Raw genomic sequence first — 17630 nt, forward strand, 5'->3', positions numbered from 1 at the left:
AGATGCCCTGAGGGTTTAAACTCAGGGTGGGAAGGACACAGGCCCCTAACCCCAAGGAGCTTAAGTTGTGCTCAGAAACAGTTGGGTCTGAAAGTGCCTGCCAGCATGAAGTATTTGATCCCTTCCCCTGCTGCCTACATTCAGCACAGACCTGAGCTCTGACTGCCTTTCCTCTCCACTAATGTGAGCAAGGACATGTCTCAGCACGGACATTGTCATAGCCTGGGGGTAAACGGGGGTCTGGAATAGGGGACAACCTCACAAACCCACAGGCCACAAAGCTAGGTGGAGCATACCAAGGCTTGATGGACTCCAAAGCTGTGGATCTTAAAAGGAAACAACTCATCCAAAAATATGGAGAGAAAAAGATTTTTTCTCTGTTTTGGGACTCATTTCTTCTTTTTCTTACTCCCCATTTTCTCTTTCTTTTTTCCTTCTAAATTTTCTATTTTTAATTCTCTATATTATTTCTTTCTTCTCCCTTTTTTGTTTTATTTTCTATTTCTCATTGGCTTTTTTTTTCTGCTGCCTTTACCTAGTTCTATAAATATCTTTCTATCTCATAATAGGATCCTTTGTTTCACATTTCTTTCCTTCTTATCTCCCATTGTTTAATTTTTCAAATTTTTCTTTTTGAGTTCTTCCATTCCCAATCCCCCATATATTTAATAGTATAGTCTCAAAGCTTTATTAACCTCTAAAGAGTTAACTCTATGATACTACTATTGAATTCTTTTCTCTCATTAATAGTGGTACAGTTATTGCATTTAGTAGATATTTTCTATATGTCAGTATTGGGTATATCTTAAAGTTTATCCTGAAATTCTAGATTTCTTGTCTAAGGTTAAGGGTGGTACATTATTGGTTCTTATGGTATATCAATACTCAGTTTGTCTTAGACAATATTACTGTTGATCATTTACTTGATATTGCCAGGGTCTCATGGTTGATGTTAAGAGGCTTTTCTGTATACCAATACTGAGATTACCTTTGTGACATTAACAGTATTGTGGTCCATTCCTGGAGAACTGGGTGCTGGGACAATCATACTTCAGCGCCCTGTCCCATATTAAGAGAGGTGATCAGATTTTGGGACAGAGGCCAAGGACTATAGTTAGCCATACCCTGAGTGCATCACTAAAAAGCGGACTAAAATGTCCAAACTGACAACCAAGTCTTTATAAGTGACTGCTTCCCCAAGCATAAAACAAAATAAACAAAAACAAAGGATGTGGGACAACAAAATGCTTTTCAAAACTCCTAAATCCCCAAAGCCAATCCATGGGGCACTGAGGGGGAGGAAAAGAAATGCCACGCAGCTGAGTTATTTGAAAGGACAACAAGAGATTAAAAACCAGATCAGCGAGGAGCTCTGCAGGCTCACAGGAAATACAGCCTATCAGATAATGGAAGTTTATTACAGAAACAATCAGGGAGCTTATAAAGACACTAAAAGAAAGGTAGCTGAGCTAAACCGAATGATATAAAACCCAAGTGAGCAGTTTAGCAAAGAACTAGGGGCCATGAAATGGTTCCAAACAGAAATGCAAGGGATTAAAATTTATATCGAAAGTATGGGCAACAGAAGGGACCAATGTGAGGCTAGAATATCAGAATTAGAAGAAGATAAGGCTGATGTCAGAGACCAGTTGTTCAGAGATGCCTTAAAACAACACGAGAACATGAAAACTGTATCAACAGCTGCTAGATGATGTAAACAGGACTAATATAAGATTAATTGGAAAGAGTGAAAATGAAAAAACAGCACAAATGGCATAAAAAACCCGTTGACAGAAAAAATAGCAGAAAACTTTCCAAATATCGGGACAGCACTGCACATACAGACAAATGAGGTGTATCAAACCTCAGATAACAACAAAAGAAAACTTCTAGTTCCTGGTTGGGCGCGCCGGGCCAGCGGTCACCGCCCGGCCCAGGAAGAGGAACAGCAGGAGGAGCTGCGGAGGGCTCTCTGGCCACAGCCAGGCGCCTCCGCGGGGAGGAAGCGGGCAGTCGCCGGAAAGGAGCGGAATAAAAAAGGTGAACCAAAAGGGGAAAAAGAGGAGAGTACAGACAGAAAATGTCAGGCAACAAAGAAGGGAAGAATGACGGCAAGGGAGTTCTTAATGAAGTTACGTGTAAGCAAGACACATCTTCATTAACTGATGCTCTAGAGCAAGTTGCAAAGCAACAACAATCACAAACATCGGAAACAGAACAAAGCAAAACGGCTGTGTTCCATTTACAGAATGAACTTCATGAACTTGAAAAGCAAATAGCAGCAGTCTGCCGAAACTAAAGAAACAGAGAGGCAAATTTATCAGCAAGATGCTGCCATTCGCAATTCTAAACTTCAGGGCTGGGGATTTAGCTCAGTGGTTCCGCTGCCTGCTTCGCAAGCATAAGGTCCGGAGTTCGATCCCTGGTACCAAAAAAACAGAAACAGAAACAGAATTCCAAACTTCAATGTGGATGCCTCGAAATTCAAATCAAGACCTTATATGCAGAAAATATAAAGCTTAAATTTGATATAGCAACAGCTCAAGAAGATTTGGTGAACAGATGAAAAGATATAATGCATATTATGTAAAAATAAGGGCTCATAAAGATAGTCTGGGTGAAATAAAAAGAAAATGGTCATTTATGACTGAACTTTATGAAAAAAGAGATCTCATTAAAACACTAAAGATGATGAAAGAGGAACTTAGGCAAGACCTCCAAAATCCAGGCGGAAACAGAATAACACAAATACAGGAAGATATTTCACAGCTAAAGAATAAAATTCTAACTGTAAAAGACTATCTGTGAAACAACTTGTTTTCTTGAAGAAGAAAAAAAACACATGAAAAATTAAGAAAAGAAATAGAGGCACAGCATAAGAGATATGGTGCAATTCTGAAGCGTTTGGATTTGTCAGGCAAACCAGCTTCAGTCAAATAGAAGACAATGGCAGTGGAACGTTCAACAACTGGAAAAACCTGCCACTGAACTAAGAAAATCCATGGGAATGAAAGATTCACACTGCCATAGGGCAATGTGGAACAGAGATCATGTCAACCAAACTTACGGGACAGAATATTAAGAAAATCTTTCTTAACAATAAGCAACCACTGTCAAAGGCCTGTATTAATGACAGGTATATTTTCTCTTTTAAAAATCAGCTATCTATGGGTGAAAGTAGTTTTCTGACCTTATAATGAACAGCACTAGATAGAAAATAGCAATCCTTATAGGAGAATAGTGGAAGAGTCTCTGTGAATATTTCAAGTGTGTAGGCTATATTATATTCAGAATACCCATTTATAACCATCCTGTAGTCACTATTCTACAAAGTAAAAATTTAGAAGAACGTAAACAATTGAATTTTCAATGATTTACATTGAGATATTAAATAAGAGAACTTTTCTATGTCATATCATTGTCAAAATAACAAGCAATGAATCACTTATGAAGGTAAACCCATTAGAATTACAGCAGCCTACTCAACACAAACTTTAAAGGCCAAGAGAGCTTGAACTGAAATGTTTCAAGCCCTAAAAGATAACAACTTCTATCCCAGACTTATATATACTGCAAAACTTTCTTTAAATATTGATGGAGATATAAAGTGTTTCCATGATAAAGAGCACCTTAAGAAATTTCTGGTCACCAAACCAGCAGTACAAAAAATTATATATCCTAGAAAGAGATTATAAAGTCGATAATATAAAAAAAATCTAATAGAATGAATACATCAGGCAGGACAAGCTGTTAAGCAGAAAGTGGTTGGGACCAGCAACAGGGAAATAATACAACAGCAGGAATAAGTCAATACCTCTCAGTAATAATTCTCGACGTGCAGTCTCAACTCCCCGATCAAAATTCAGAGGCTGGCATAGTGGACCAAGAAACAAAACACAATAATATGCTGTATAAAAGAAACACATTTAATCCAAAAGGAAATTCACAGATTAAAAATCACAAAGTTTGGAAAACATCATTCTATGAGAATCTGGAAAAAAGCAGGAGTAGTTATCCTGATTTCAGGCAATATAAATTTCAAAAAGTGATCATAAGAGGCAAAGAAGGTCATTACATATTGGTTAAAGGAACAATTCAACAGAAAGAGATATCTATTGTAAGCATGTATGCACTGCACACCCGGGTGTCTAACTTTGTAAAATAAACACTACTGGACATAAAAAAAAATCAGATAAACACTAACACAGTTATAATGGAGGACCTTAATACCTTAATGTCACAAATAGATCTACTAGACAAAACAATCAACAAGGAAATCAGAGTTGAACCATACCTTCTAATAAATGGATCTAATAGATATCTAGAGTCTTCTACCCAACAACAACAAAATATACATCGTTCTAAGCAGCACATGGGATTTTCTGCAGAACACATGCTAGGCTATAAAGCATTTGAAAGAGTCAAACTTATCCCATGCATATTATCAGATGATAGTGCAGTGAAACTAGAAGTCAATAGTAAAAGAAACCACAGAAATTATGTGAACACATGGAAATTAAATAAAACCCTCAAATCATCAGTCACAGAAGAAATCAGGAAGAAATTAGAAGTTCCAAGACTATATAGTCATCAACAGATGAGTAGATCAAGAAACTCTTGTATTTACATATAACGGAGTGCTACTCTGGCATAGAGAAAGATACATATGAGTTATTTGTAGAAAAATGGATGCACCTTGAATGCATAATGTTAAGTGAAATAAATCAGACACACAAGCTTAAATATCACGTGGTTTCTCTTATATGAAAAACCCAAACTATAAACAAAGAGCAAAATACAATATAGATAGATAATAGGAAAAAAAGAGATAGAGGGGGGAGGGAAGGTGGGGAAAAATGGAGCCAGCAGGGAAGGGGATGTAAAGAGAATTAAATGTTTTTTTTTTTATCTATATGCACCAACTCCTCATGATTCATGGATTTTTTGTTTTTGGTACCAGGGATTGAACTCAGGTCCTTGAGCTTGCAGGGCAGGTGGCGGAACCACTGAGCTAAATCCCAGGGCTCTTCTCATGATGAATTATTCACCATATCCTGCAAACATGTACTAATAAAAATTAAAAATAAATATTAGCACATAGAAGCAAATCTGCATGATAACACTAATGATTAAGAATGATCTTTCTCTTTTTGATCCAAAAGTTCTATCCTCTTGAATACAAAATTAATGAGGTCTTTTTTAGATGGAAGGTGTATGAAGGGCTTTCACTTAGTAAGAGGAAGTTCTAGTTATCCTATACTTTTAAGATTGTCCTAGAGTGTTATTTGCATGACGTCAACAGTTGGGTCTATTTTTGTTCACCAGCGTATCTGCTCCTCAGAACAGTGTTTGGCACTAGTAAGTTCTCTAGTGTTTGGCACTAGCAAAGTGCAGTCTGCCCTTGGACTATTTCAAGAAGTTCAAAGAGGTTGATTGTTTCAGTTTGTGAAGTGCAAGTGTTGAGTGCGGTTTGGGAAGGCCGAGTAGGAATCTGGACATGGTCCTGAGTTATTGGGAACTTTGATAAGTAGATTGGGAGTAATATGCTCAGAACAGTTAAGGTTGGGAACTGTCTGATGTGTTCATACAGCCAGAAGTGACTAGGGAGAGCTCCATTCCTGTAACATATTAACTAGATACAGGTTTTTAATTTTGCCTAGAACAATTTAAATTGTTTCTGATTGGAAACCACATCCTGTTCAAACAATTGGAAAATAGAAGTAAAAATTTTCTTCCTGTTTATTGACTACCTGACCAGTTGGATTAAAAGAATTGTGCTATATTTTGGCTCCATTCTATTTATTATTGTGCACTATTATATTCAGTGCTATATAAAAAACATGAAAAACCAGAAGTCATAAGCTTAAATAACACAATAACCAGAAGAAACACATTCTTAGGTTCTCAAAACACAGGTTCCCTGGCAGGGAACAAGGCAAGGATGGCATCTTTTCAAAACGTCTTGTTAACATCCCAGTATGTGCAGCAAAGCATTGCCAAGTGTCATCCAGTGGGGGCACCAATACCTAGCTCTGCTTTAGAGCCCCAGGTCAAGTTATCAAGGTTTAAAACTAACCAGCCAAATAAACACTCACCTTAAAAGATGCACCATGAGCAGAGCTAAGAATATTTGCACTGTGAAGGGGCTTAGTGACCAGCCAGTCAAATATCCATATTGTGGACAAAGATATTAAGTGATGAGAGGCTCCACAAGTAGGGTAGTACCAATGAGCCAGTTAGAAACAGCCAGAATTTAAATTCAGTAGCATCTCCCCTGTATGCTATCCACTCATTCTACAGTGGGATCAACCTAGGCTACACAGAAACAGTCAGGATGATACCAAATTCTTCCTGCTAAAGGATTGTGCCCTGGAAGGTTTGCCCTTGGCAGCTCCACAGGCAGCCTTTGTAGAGTTCCTCAGGGAAAGACATACATTTCCATTTCTGGGCCACTGTGGTGCTTTGGGTGGTACTGTCATAGTTAAGAGAGGGAGATTTTGGTTTAAGAGTTTATTATTTTTGCTCAGGCCTTGATGTGTCAATGGCCCAGGAATAAACAGTGCAGTTTTTGTATTGTATTATGTAGATTTCTTTAGGGCATTTAGAAAATTGAGCAGAGTGGAAAGAATGGGAGGAAAAACAATGAAAGAAAAGGTCACTATAAATGCTCAAAGGAATTGTATAACGTCTTGGAAGCATTTTGAGCATCTGTATAATTCTCTAGCTTCCCAAAGTTCCCAATTTGAATCAACACCTTCCGCAGTCCTACATTTATGTATTCTTGAAGAAATAATTATCCTCCCTCCATATTTACTGCTTTCTTATGTAATAGTAAATGTACATTTTGATACATTAAAAAATTAAGGTATTAATCTACATTAAAAATTAATGTATTAATGAAGGGAATGGAATTAATATGAGACAATGAAAAAATGGAAACCCAGCCTTTGTAAATAGGGAGGGATGGAGGGGTTTAAGGGAGGGCAGGGGAATGGGGAAAAAATAAGAACCAAGAGATTATGTAAAGGTGGAAATTTCCAATGATGAATGTCATTATACTGTATACCTAAAATGTACCAATAAAATTAATTTTAAAAATTAGCTTTTGGGGTTGAAAGTGTAGCTCAGTGATAGAGTATGTGCTTAGCATACACAAGGCCCTGGATTCAATGCCCAAAACTGATAAATAAATAAATATTTAACTTTTAAATTAAATAGTAACAAAAATGGAGAAAGACACATGATGACTTTTTCACTAGGTGAATATAAATTATAAATAACATCCAGGCCATGATATAGAAAATTTCTGTCAACCCAGAATCCCTCCTCATTACTTCTTCTACTCACTCTCCTCTTGTCAAGTTTGCCTCTGTCTTACTTCAGTCACTGATGACCAGTTTTGTAAGTTTTTGAATTTTACAGAAATAAAATCATAAAGTAGGTACTCTTTAGTGTCTGATTTCTCTTGTTCAGCATTTTGTCTTGAGATCCATTCATTCAATGGAGTACACTCATTCATTTTTTTTTTTTTGCAAAACATTGATTGGTACATTTTAGATATACATACTGATAACATTCATCATAGGGAATTTGTACCTGTACATACATGATACATCATGCTTCTTTTTTTCCCCATTTGATCCCTCTTTCCCTCCTTATTTACAAAAGCTTTGTTTACATTTTTTCCTTCTATTCTCTTTTTTTCTTGTCTTTTCATTCTTGTTTTCACATATCATTGTCTCGTATGAATAAACTACACTTGGCCCACTTACTGTTATCAACTTTTGAGTTGTTTCTAGTTTTTGGTGACTGTGAAGAGTGCTTCTCTGAGCATTCTGGTACATGTTGTTTGGTACACATATGTACTCATTTGCTTTTGGGAATATACTTAGAAGTAAATTGTTGGCCATGGGGGAAGTATGTGTTCAGCTTTAGTAGCTATGGCTGAATTGTTTACATTGATTGTACTAATTTACATGACTAACAGCAGTCTTTGAAAAGTCCAATTGCTAGTTATTCTCATCTGAAATTGGCGTCCTGTTGAGTATACAGTGAGTTTTCCTTGTAGCTTTACTTCCCATGCTCTTGATGACTGATGTCACCTTTTCATATGTTTACATGGTTATTTGGATGTTCCCTTTGTGAAGTGCTCAAGTTCCGTGCCTGTTTTTCTATTGGATGATCTGTCTGGTTTTCATTGACTTAAAGAAAGCTGGGCCGGGGATTTAGCTCAGTGGTTTTGCCTCCTACTGTGCAAGTGCAAGGACCTGAGTTCAATTCCTGGTACAAAAAAAAAAGAAAGTTATATATCATCTATATATGAGTCCTTCTTGAGTATGTGCTTTACAAATTTTTCTCCATTTGTCATTTGGATTTGTACTTTCTTTATGGTGTCTTTTTGGTGAAATGAAATTCTTACTTTTAATGAAGTTGAATTTATCCATCAACTTGCAGTTATTGCTATTGTGTCTTTAAAAATTCCTCTGCCTATTCCAAGGTCATAAAGATAATCCTTTTTCCACTGTAAAATCTTTATGGTATTTATATTTACTTTTACAGCTCCAATCCATCTGGAGTTGATTATTATGTATAATGTGAAGTAGAGATTTTAAGATTTTTCTTTTCTTACAAATTCTAACTGTTCCAGTGCAATTTATTGAAAAGGCCATTCTTTCTTCATTGGATCTGATGTGTTACCTTTGTAAAAAAATCCAGTGACAGTTTTCTGCACTGCCTTCTGTTTCATAAGTCTGTTGCTCTGTCCTTGAACTAGTATCTCATTTTCTTAATTGCCATGGCTTTCTAATGTGTCTTGATATCTGCTTATGTAAAACCTCTATTTTTTCTTCTTTCAGATAATGTAGGATCTTCTTGATACTTTGTATTTCCATATAAATTTTAAATAAGATTGCAGTTTACCCAAAAAGCCCTGCTGGTATGTAGATTTACTGGAGAATAAATTATACCTTTATAATATTAAGCTTTGCAATTCATTAGAATGACACAGCTTTCTACTAAATTAGATTTTAAAGATTTCTTTCAAAATTTGTAATTTTTAGAGTACGTCTTAAAAATATATCAGATTTGTTTCTACCTATTTTCTTACATTATATTACAGCATTTGGTTGTAATGGATTGTTATTTTTATGTACTGTTGGATTTGATACATAAATGTTGGAGTAACAGTCTGGATCTTGTCAATATCTTTGCCAAAGCCCACCAGGATCACATTTGAAGTCCTACAAATTGGAATTATTGCTCATTGCAACAAGAGAGACGGTACACAGTAAGAACCATGGGGTGGTTCAGGAAAAGGGATTTAGGAAGGATTATAGGTTATAGGATTTGATGTTTTCAGGAAGAGTTCAAGGAAATGGAGCTTTGTCCAGTCATGCTACTGGGATGTGATGACATTCCATAACTTGGCGTCTTAATAAATCTTAGCCAAAAGTCTGGAAGAGTGCAGAGATCACAGTTGTTAACTAGAAAAACAAAAACAAAAACAAAAAAACCCAGCAGTCATTTACGGAGCCACATGAGAGGGTATTTAGTTAGTTTTTGGCTTGAACAATGATTTTTTTCTTTGTCTATGTTCAGACATGATTATCAAGAGGTGTTACTTTGTCTTGATATCACAGTTACAGAGTTACCTTATATACTCTGTGAAATAGTTTACATTCACCAGGAGAATGCCAAGGCCTACTTTGGGTCCCAGCCAGTTCTTAGTAACAGCAAGGCCTCGTTGATAGTGCAAACCAGCTCCCAGACATCAAGGGGTGCTTTTTTCTTGCTGTTTCTTTTCTTCTGTTTCATCACCTATGTGGATGAGAGAGATTGATGTATAGTTTTCTTTTTTGTAATATTCTGTTCAGATTTTGGCATTGAGTTTATGCTGGCCCCCTAAAATAAGTTAGGAAGTGTGGCTTTTTTTCTATACTTGAAAGAGGTTTATTCTTTAAACCTTTAGAGAAAATCCCCGATGAAGTTACCTGAGCATAGACAAAGGTTCTCTTTTTGACCAAACTTTAGTTAGTCTTCTGAATCCTTTTCTCAAGAAGGCCTTGACTTTGTCCTTGTCCTTTGTCCTGGGCCTGAATAGCGGGTAGTTGTAGCAAGAACATTGCTAATAGTTTAGAGAGGAACCCCCATTTGTGGTTTCTGATCCTTCTCTTAAAGTCTTTCATTGGTACATTTTAGGTATACAAACACATTTACATCCTTCTCATTGTCTAAACAAGTTACTCCTCTTTTGTTGTCAATATATAATTGCCCTGGCCTGACTTCAACAAGAATCCTGTCATGTCAGTAAGGCAAGAACCCTCCAACTCTTGACATTGCTTCTTAATAACTTTCCATGTACTTTTTGTTTAAAGATGGATCACATATACAACAATGGTCCTACAAGATTATAGTAGAGCTAAAAAATTCCTGTTGCTTAATAGTGTCACCCTAGCATCACAGCTACGATTCATTACTCACACATTTGCTGGGTAAGCAAACTTAGCGAGCTGTTAGTCATAGGTGAAAGTACAGCTCACACAATGATGTACAATACATATAGATAATGACAATAAGAACCGTGTCACCCAAATAGTTTTTCTGTGTACTTATCCTCTCATTCTGCTCATTTATGTTCTTTCACTTTTTTTCTCTCTCTTAGATTAAACAACCTAAAAAAGTTGTCATCCTCCCTATCAGTTTTTAAAAAAAGATTTTTCCCATAAGATGTTCTTATGCTGTTTTTTGGAAGTTATGCTAGAGGTTTAAAAAATATTCTCGACTTATTTCAGCCTAATATAAATACATTCTTTACCACTTCTAAGATAATGCTAAGGCATTAAAGCACTTTCACCCCTTTTACCCCCTTTCATTTTATTGTTATTGTGCTGCTTAATTATCTATATCTTCAGTCACAAGGTATTATTACTGTTTCATAAAACTAATAATCATTTAATGACACCACTTTACAGTGATCACTGATCCTCTGAGAGTTTCATGTTGCAATCTTCAATCTAACATACTGGGGAAAGGCATTGCTGTGGGTTGGGTCCATTCTGGGCAACCTCTTCTCTTTGGCATCTCCAGGCCACTTTCGCAGCCATCAACTCCATCTTGTCTTCCTAGTCCCCCCAAATTGCTTAAAGCTCTGCTAGCTTCTCTGCCTTTGAGCATCTTCTGCCCAGTCTCAGTCTGTAGCTCAGTACCAGGAATGGACATCTGCCATGAAGGTGAGCTGAGAATGCTGAAAGTCGGGCTCACCTCTAACGCTTCCCTTCTTTCTTGGATCTGGAGCTCAAATTCTGCCTGGTGGCCCTGGCAGTTCTCTTATGCCTTAAAAGTTTTTTTTTAAATTAAAAAATATTTTATCTGTTCTTTAAGTTTTTCATAACTACTCCGTACAGCCAGATTCAAAAGTCCTGTAACTACGCTTTTCATACAAATATTCTGTGGTGCACGGGAAGCCTGTGGTCATTTAAGAAGCTAACTGGTATGCATGGCTGAAAGAATCTGTATGTGGAGAGAAGTAATAAAGAGGCTGCCTCATCTCAGTGAATCCACTGCTAATTCCTGATCCTCTTTCTTCCGAGTTGGCACATGGTATGAAACTGTACCTCACTCCTGTGACCCAGGGCAGCTCCAGAGTGACATGAATAAAGGAGGTGACTGCCTGAGTGTGTTTAGCAGGCTGGGACGGTCCTCCAGCCATAAAACTCATCTTATCCTTCCTCCCTCCAGCCTGCTACTGATGCCAGAAATCCTTTTGATTTGCAAACTATTCTACAGCTTGAGAAAGTCCAAACTCTTCAAACTCCGAGAGCCCAGGGTAACACTGACTTTAGTGATGACAGGCAGCAAATTTTTCCTGAAGAGCAGAAATAAGGAGCTGGGAGAAGCATGCTATGACAGAGAGAAAAGAAAAAAACAGTCTTCCAACAGTAGGATATCATGCTCTGGCAGGGTCTAGAGCAGAGAGCAAGCGATCCTTTCATTTCTGCAATGACCAGAGGGACCACACTGCTACATCCCACTTCTGGTATGGATCCACACAGCCCACTGAGGTGGGGAGACGGGTAACTGAAGGTGTTCGCATGTCCACTTTCTGGTTGCCTTCACCCTCTGCCACTGTATTCAGGCTGGAAGATTGTTCCAGGGGAAGTCAGGTGGCAGGATGAGTGACCTCATTTTATGCTCCTCTGATCTTTGGGTTTTCCTTTTACTAATTATTTGTCAGGGCACAGCCTTTTGACAAATCTGTTACTGCTAAAGCTTCGTGTGCTGTTCATGTATAAATATTTCCCATCTGTTGTCTGTTTGCGTATGGTGTTCTATAAATACATTAATGGGTGCCACTTTTCATTTAACTGTCACTGCTGTCTCTTTTCTTGACAAGCTTATATTAAACTCTCTTAGGATAAAACCAAATAAAACCATCCAGCCATAGGGGCCTATTTTGGCTAAGGAGGAATGTAGCAGGAAGAAAAGCTGTAGTTTTTCATGGGTAGGAAAGGACCATGAAGACTCATCAGTGATTGTGTGTAAAATTTAAGAGTGAAACTTCTCAGATGCAGGGGAAACCCTCTAGGAAATTACAAAATAAGGAAGGTAAGGTGGAATTGTAGAAGAACAGCTGCAATTTGGGAAATGGGCTGAAACCAATTTCAACTTCATTTAAACATGTATAAGGCCGTACTTATTTTGGACCACTTTGGTCTTGGTGGTGTTTTAGAAACCACAGTCCATTCGTATTCCCTCTGCCTTGAAGGCGACAGCCCTTTAGCAGCAGTGGAAACCCAACTGCTGGAGGTGCCCCTTCCAAGAAAGTCACTTTCAAGATCTGCTTCTTTATGTTCTAAAATTTATTTTTTTAATTAAAAAAATTTTTTTAATTTTTTGCTTAAATTCTTTTATTGGTACATTTTAGGTATATAATATGTTTACATTTATCATTGGGTGCTTGTACCTGTACATGATGTATCTTGGTTCTTATTTTTTCCCCATTACCTGTATATCCTTCACCCCTCCACCCTTCCCTATTTACATAAATTTCATCTCCATTTTGTTTCTTTTCTTATAATATTTTCTTTCCCTTCTTTCCTTTCCCCATCTCCTCCCACCACCCCTACCCCTTTGGACCTTTTCCAATTTCAAAGTATCAATTATTAGTTATTAATCCTTTTAATCCTTATTTACACTCTCAGTTTCTCACACTAGAGAAACTATTCGGTATTTACACATGTGTGTCCTATTTATTTCACTTAAGAGTATGGCCTCAATATGCATCCATTTAGCTATAAATGACTCTAGTTTCTCATTCTTTATCACTGAGCAGTACTCTATAAAAAAACCACATCTTCTTTATCCAGTTTCCAGTTGATGGGCACTTGGGCTGTTTCCAAGCTTTAGCTATTGCAAACTGTGCTGCTATGAACATGGGTGCACATATATCTCTGTGGTATGATTCTTTTAATTCTTTTGGGAAGATACCCAGCAGGGGAATAGCTGGATCAAATGGGACCTCCAGCCCTAGTTCTTTGAGGTGTCTCCATACTGATTTCCATAGTGGTTGCACCAGCCTGCACTCCCACCAACAATGGAGAAGGGTTCCTTTCTCCCCACACCCCTGCCACCATTTCTTATTGGTTGATTTCTTGATAGCAGCCACTCTTTCTGGGGTGAGGTGGAATCTCAGTGTTGTTTTCATCTGCATCTCTCGAATGACCAGTGACGTTGAACATTTTTCCATATATTTGTTGCTTTTACTTCTTTGTCTGAGAAATGTCTGTTCATTTGAGATGCCCATTTTTGAATTGGGTCTTTGAATTTGGGGGGGGTCTGATTTTTTTCAGTTCTTTATATATTCTAGATAGTAGCCCTTCGTCTTAGTTACAGCTGCTAAAAATTTCTTCCCACATTGTAGGTTGTCTGTTAGCTCTGTTGGTGGTTTCTTTTGCAGTGCAGAAGCTTTTTAATAAGATGAAATCCCAGTTGTTGATTCTTTCTTCTGGTTCCCATGCTATTGAGGTTTTGTTCATAAAGTCTTTTCCTATGCCAATATCTTCAAGAGTTCTACCTAACTTATCTTCCAGCAAGTTTAGTGTTTCTGTCTTAATATTTAGATCTTTAATCCACTTCAATCTTAGTTTAGTGCATGGTGATAGATATGGGTCTAGTTTTAATCTCTGGCAGGTTGAAATCTAGTTTTTTCAACACCATTTATTAAATAGGCTATCTTTCCTCCAGTGAGGGTGGTTGGCTCCTTTGTCAAAGATGAGGTGGCTGAGTATGACTGGAGTTGTTTCTGCATCTTATAAAGTATTCCACCGATCCTTGGGTCTGTTTCTTTGCCAGGACCATGCTGTTTTTTTATCACAGTAGCTTTGTAGCATAGCTTCAAGTTGGGGATTGTGATACCCCCAGCCATGTCTCTGTTGCCCAAAATTGCTTTGGCGATTCTAGGTCTCTTCCAGTTCCAAATGAATTTTCGAATTGTTTTCTCTAGTTCTGTGAAATATATCGTGGGAATTTCAATCGGCATTGGATTAAATTTATATAGTAGTTTTGGAAGTATGGCCATTTTCACTATATTGGTTCTTCTTACCCAGGAACAAGGGATATCTTTCCATTTTCTTATATCCTCCTCAATCTCCTTTTTCAGGGTGCTGTAGTTTTCAGTGTAGAGGTCTTTAGTTTCCTTTGTTAGATTGATTCCTAGATATTTCATTTTTTTGGAAGCTATTGTAAAAGGAATTGTTTCCCTTATTTCTCTCTCAGTGAGTCTGCTATTTATGTACAAGGAGGCTATTGTTTTTTGAGTGTTTACCTTATATCCAGCTACTCTACTGAATCTGTCAATTAAGTCTAGAAGTCTTTTGGTAGAGTTTTTTGGGTCTTCTATGTAAAGATTCATATCATCAGCAAATAACGACAGTTTAATTTCTTCCTTTCCTATCTTTATTCCTTTCTCTTTTCTAATTGCTATGGCTAATGTTTCCAGAACTATATTGAACAGGAGTGGTGATAGTGGGCATCTTTGTCTGGTTCCTGATTTTAACGTGAAAGTTTTCAGTTTTTGACCATCTAGTATGATGTTGGCTTTTGGTTTTTCATAGATAGCCTTAATCAGGTTGAGATAAAGACCTTCTATTCCAATTTTCTTTAGGGTTTTTATCATGAATGGGTGTTCGATTTTGTCAAATGCCTTTTCTGAGATGATCATATGGATTTTGTCCTTGACTCTGTTAATATAGTGTATTACATTTATTGATTTATGAATATTGAACCATCCTTGCATCCCTGGGATAAATCCAACTTGGTCAGAGTGTATGATCTTCTTGATGACCCTCTGTATTCTATTTGCCAGTATCTTGTTGAGGATTTTTGCATCTGTGTTCATTAGTGAGATTGGCCTATAGTTCTCTTTTCAGGTTGGGTCTCTCCCTGGATTTGGAAGCAAAGTAACACTTGCTTCCAGGAAAGAATTTGGAAGCCTTGCTTCCCTTACAATTTCCTTGATGATTTTAAAGAGTAATGGCGTTAGTTCTTTAAATGTCTTGTAGAATTCAGCAGTGAAGCCATCAGGACCTGGGCTTTTCTTTGTTAGTAAATATTTTATTACATTTTCAATTTCACTTATTGTAATTGGGATTTTTAGAATTTCTGTGTCTTCTTCATTTAACGTTGGCAATTCATATGTATCTAGGATTACATCCATTTCTTCTGTGCTTTCTATTTGATTAAAGTACAGGTTCTCGAAGTAGGTATTGATGATCTGGATTTCTGCTGGGTCTGTTGTGACTTCCCCTTTTTCATTCTTAATTGCATGGATTTGAGCCTTTTCTTTCCTTTTTTTGATAAGGTTGGCTAAAGGTTTATTGATTTTATTTATTCTTTCAAAAAACCAACTCTTTGATTCATTATTTTTTGTATCATTCTCTTAGCCTCCATTGCATTGATTTCTGCTCTGATCTTTATAATTTTCTCTCTTGTGCAGGCTTTGGGTTTGTTATTCTCTTCTTTTTCTAAGACTTTGAGGTTCTGCATTAGGTTATTTATCTAACTTCTCTCTGTTTTCCTAATATGGGCATTTGGTGCTATGAATTTCCTGCATAGAACTGCTTTCATTGTGTCCCATAGATTCCTATATGTTGTACTGACATTATCATTTACTTGTAGAAACTGTCTAATTTCTTCTTTAATTTCCTCTGTGACCCATTGGTTTTTCAGGAGGGTGTTATTCAATTTCCAGGTGTTTGTGGGAGTTTTGCAGTTTCTCATGTTATTGATCTCCAATTTCATTGCACTATGGTCTCATAATATACAGGAGGTAACTTCAATTCTTTTACATTTACTTAGACATGTCCTATGAGCTAGCATGTGGTCTATTTTGGAGGATGACCCGTGTGGAGCTGAAAAGAATGTGTATTCTGATTTCGTGGGGTGGAACACTCTGTAAACATCTATTAAGTCCATTTGTTCAATAGCATGGTTCAGTTCTAGAATTTTGTTGTTAATTTTTTGTCTAGATGATCTATCCATTTGTGATAGTCGGGTATTGAGGTCCCCCACTACAATTGTATTAGTGCTTATTTGGTTTTTCAAGTTGATTAATATTTGTTTTGTATAGTTGGGGGCATTCGTATTTGGTGCATATATATTTAGGATTGTCATCTCTTCTTCTTGGATTGCTTCCTTCACAAGAATATAGTGACCATCTTTGTCTCTCTTAATTAGTTTTGGTTTGAAATCTACTTTTTCTGAAAATAAGATTGCTACCCCTGCTTTTTTCTGGGTTCCTGTCACATGGAGAACTGTTTTCCATCCTTTTGCTTTCAGTCTATGAATTTCTGTTTGAGTTAGGTGTGTTTCTTGTATACAGCATATTGCTGGATTCTGCTTCTTAATTCATTCTGTCAGTCTACCTCTTTTGATTGGTGAATTGAGGCCATTAACATTGATAGTTATAATTGATAGATATTGACTCATCTTTGTCATGATGTTTTACTGTTGTTGGCTTTTATTTCTTTTCCCCCCTTTCCCTTTAGTTTCTTACCTTGCCTGGTGGCTTCCCTTTGTTGAGCCTCATGGAGTTGTGACCTTTGCTGCTTTTTTCCAGGATATTGCTTAGAATTGTTTGGAGTGTTGGTTTGGTGTTCATGAAATTTCTCAGGTGTTCTTTGTCATGGAAGTATCTAATTTCCCCATTGATTTTGAAAGATAATTTTGCAGGATACAACAGTCTAGGTTGGAAGTTATTTTCTTTTATGGCTTGAAATACTTCACTCCAGGCTCTACTTGACTTAAGGGTTTGTGTTGAGAAGTCTGCTGTGATTCTGATGGGCTTTCCTTTATAGGTGATTTGTTTCTTTTCTCTAACTGCCTGTAGGATTTTGTTCTTCTGTTGGGTTTCTGGGATCTTGAGTATTATATGTCTAGGTGTAGATTTTTTTTGATCATGGCTGGGTGGAGTTCTATATGCCTCACTTATCTATATGTTCAATTCTCCACCTCTGTCTTGGAAGTTTTCTACTATTACTTCTGTGAACAGTTTTTTTTTTTTATGTCAGTTGTACTTTCTCCTGTTTTTTTGTGGACTCCTATCAGTATTAATGTTATTCTTCTTTGCATCATCT

At 37.0% G+C, this 17630-nt stretch overlaps 1 pseudogene; it reads left to right on the forward strand.

Annotated features, from left to right (window-relative positions):
• The first annotated feature begins 2088 nt into the window (after positions 1 to 2088).
• On the forward strand, positions 2089 to 3082 carry LOC101705004 (coiled-coil domain-containing protein 122 pseudogene; annotated as a pseudogene).
• The last annotated feature ends 14548 nt before the right edge of the window (positions 3083 to 17630 follow it).

Source organism: Heterocephalus glaber, unplaced genomic scaffold, assembly GCF_053883595.1.
Source record: "Heterocephalus glaber isolate CG9 unplaced genomic scaffold, H.glaber_assembly_v1.0 deba00001538, whole genome shotgun sequence".
NCBI lineage: Eukaryota > Metazoa > Chordata > Mammalia > Rodentia > Bathyergidae > Heterocephalus > Heterocephalus glaber.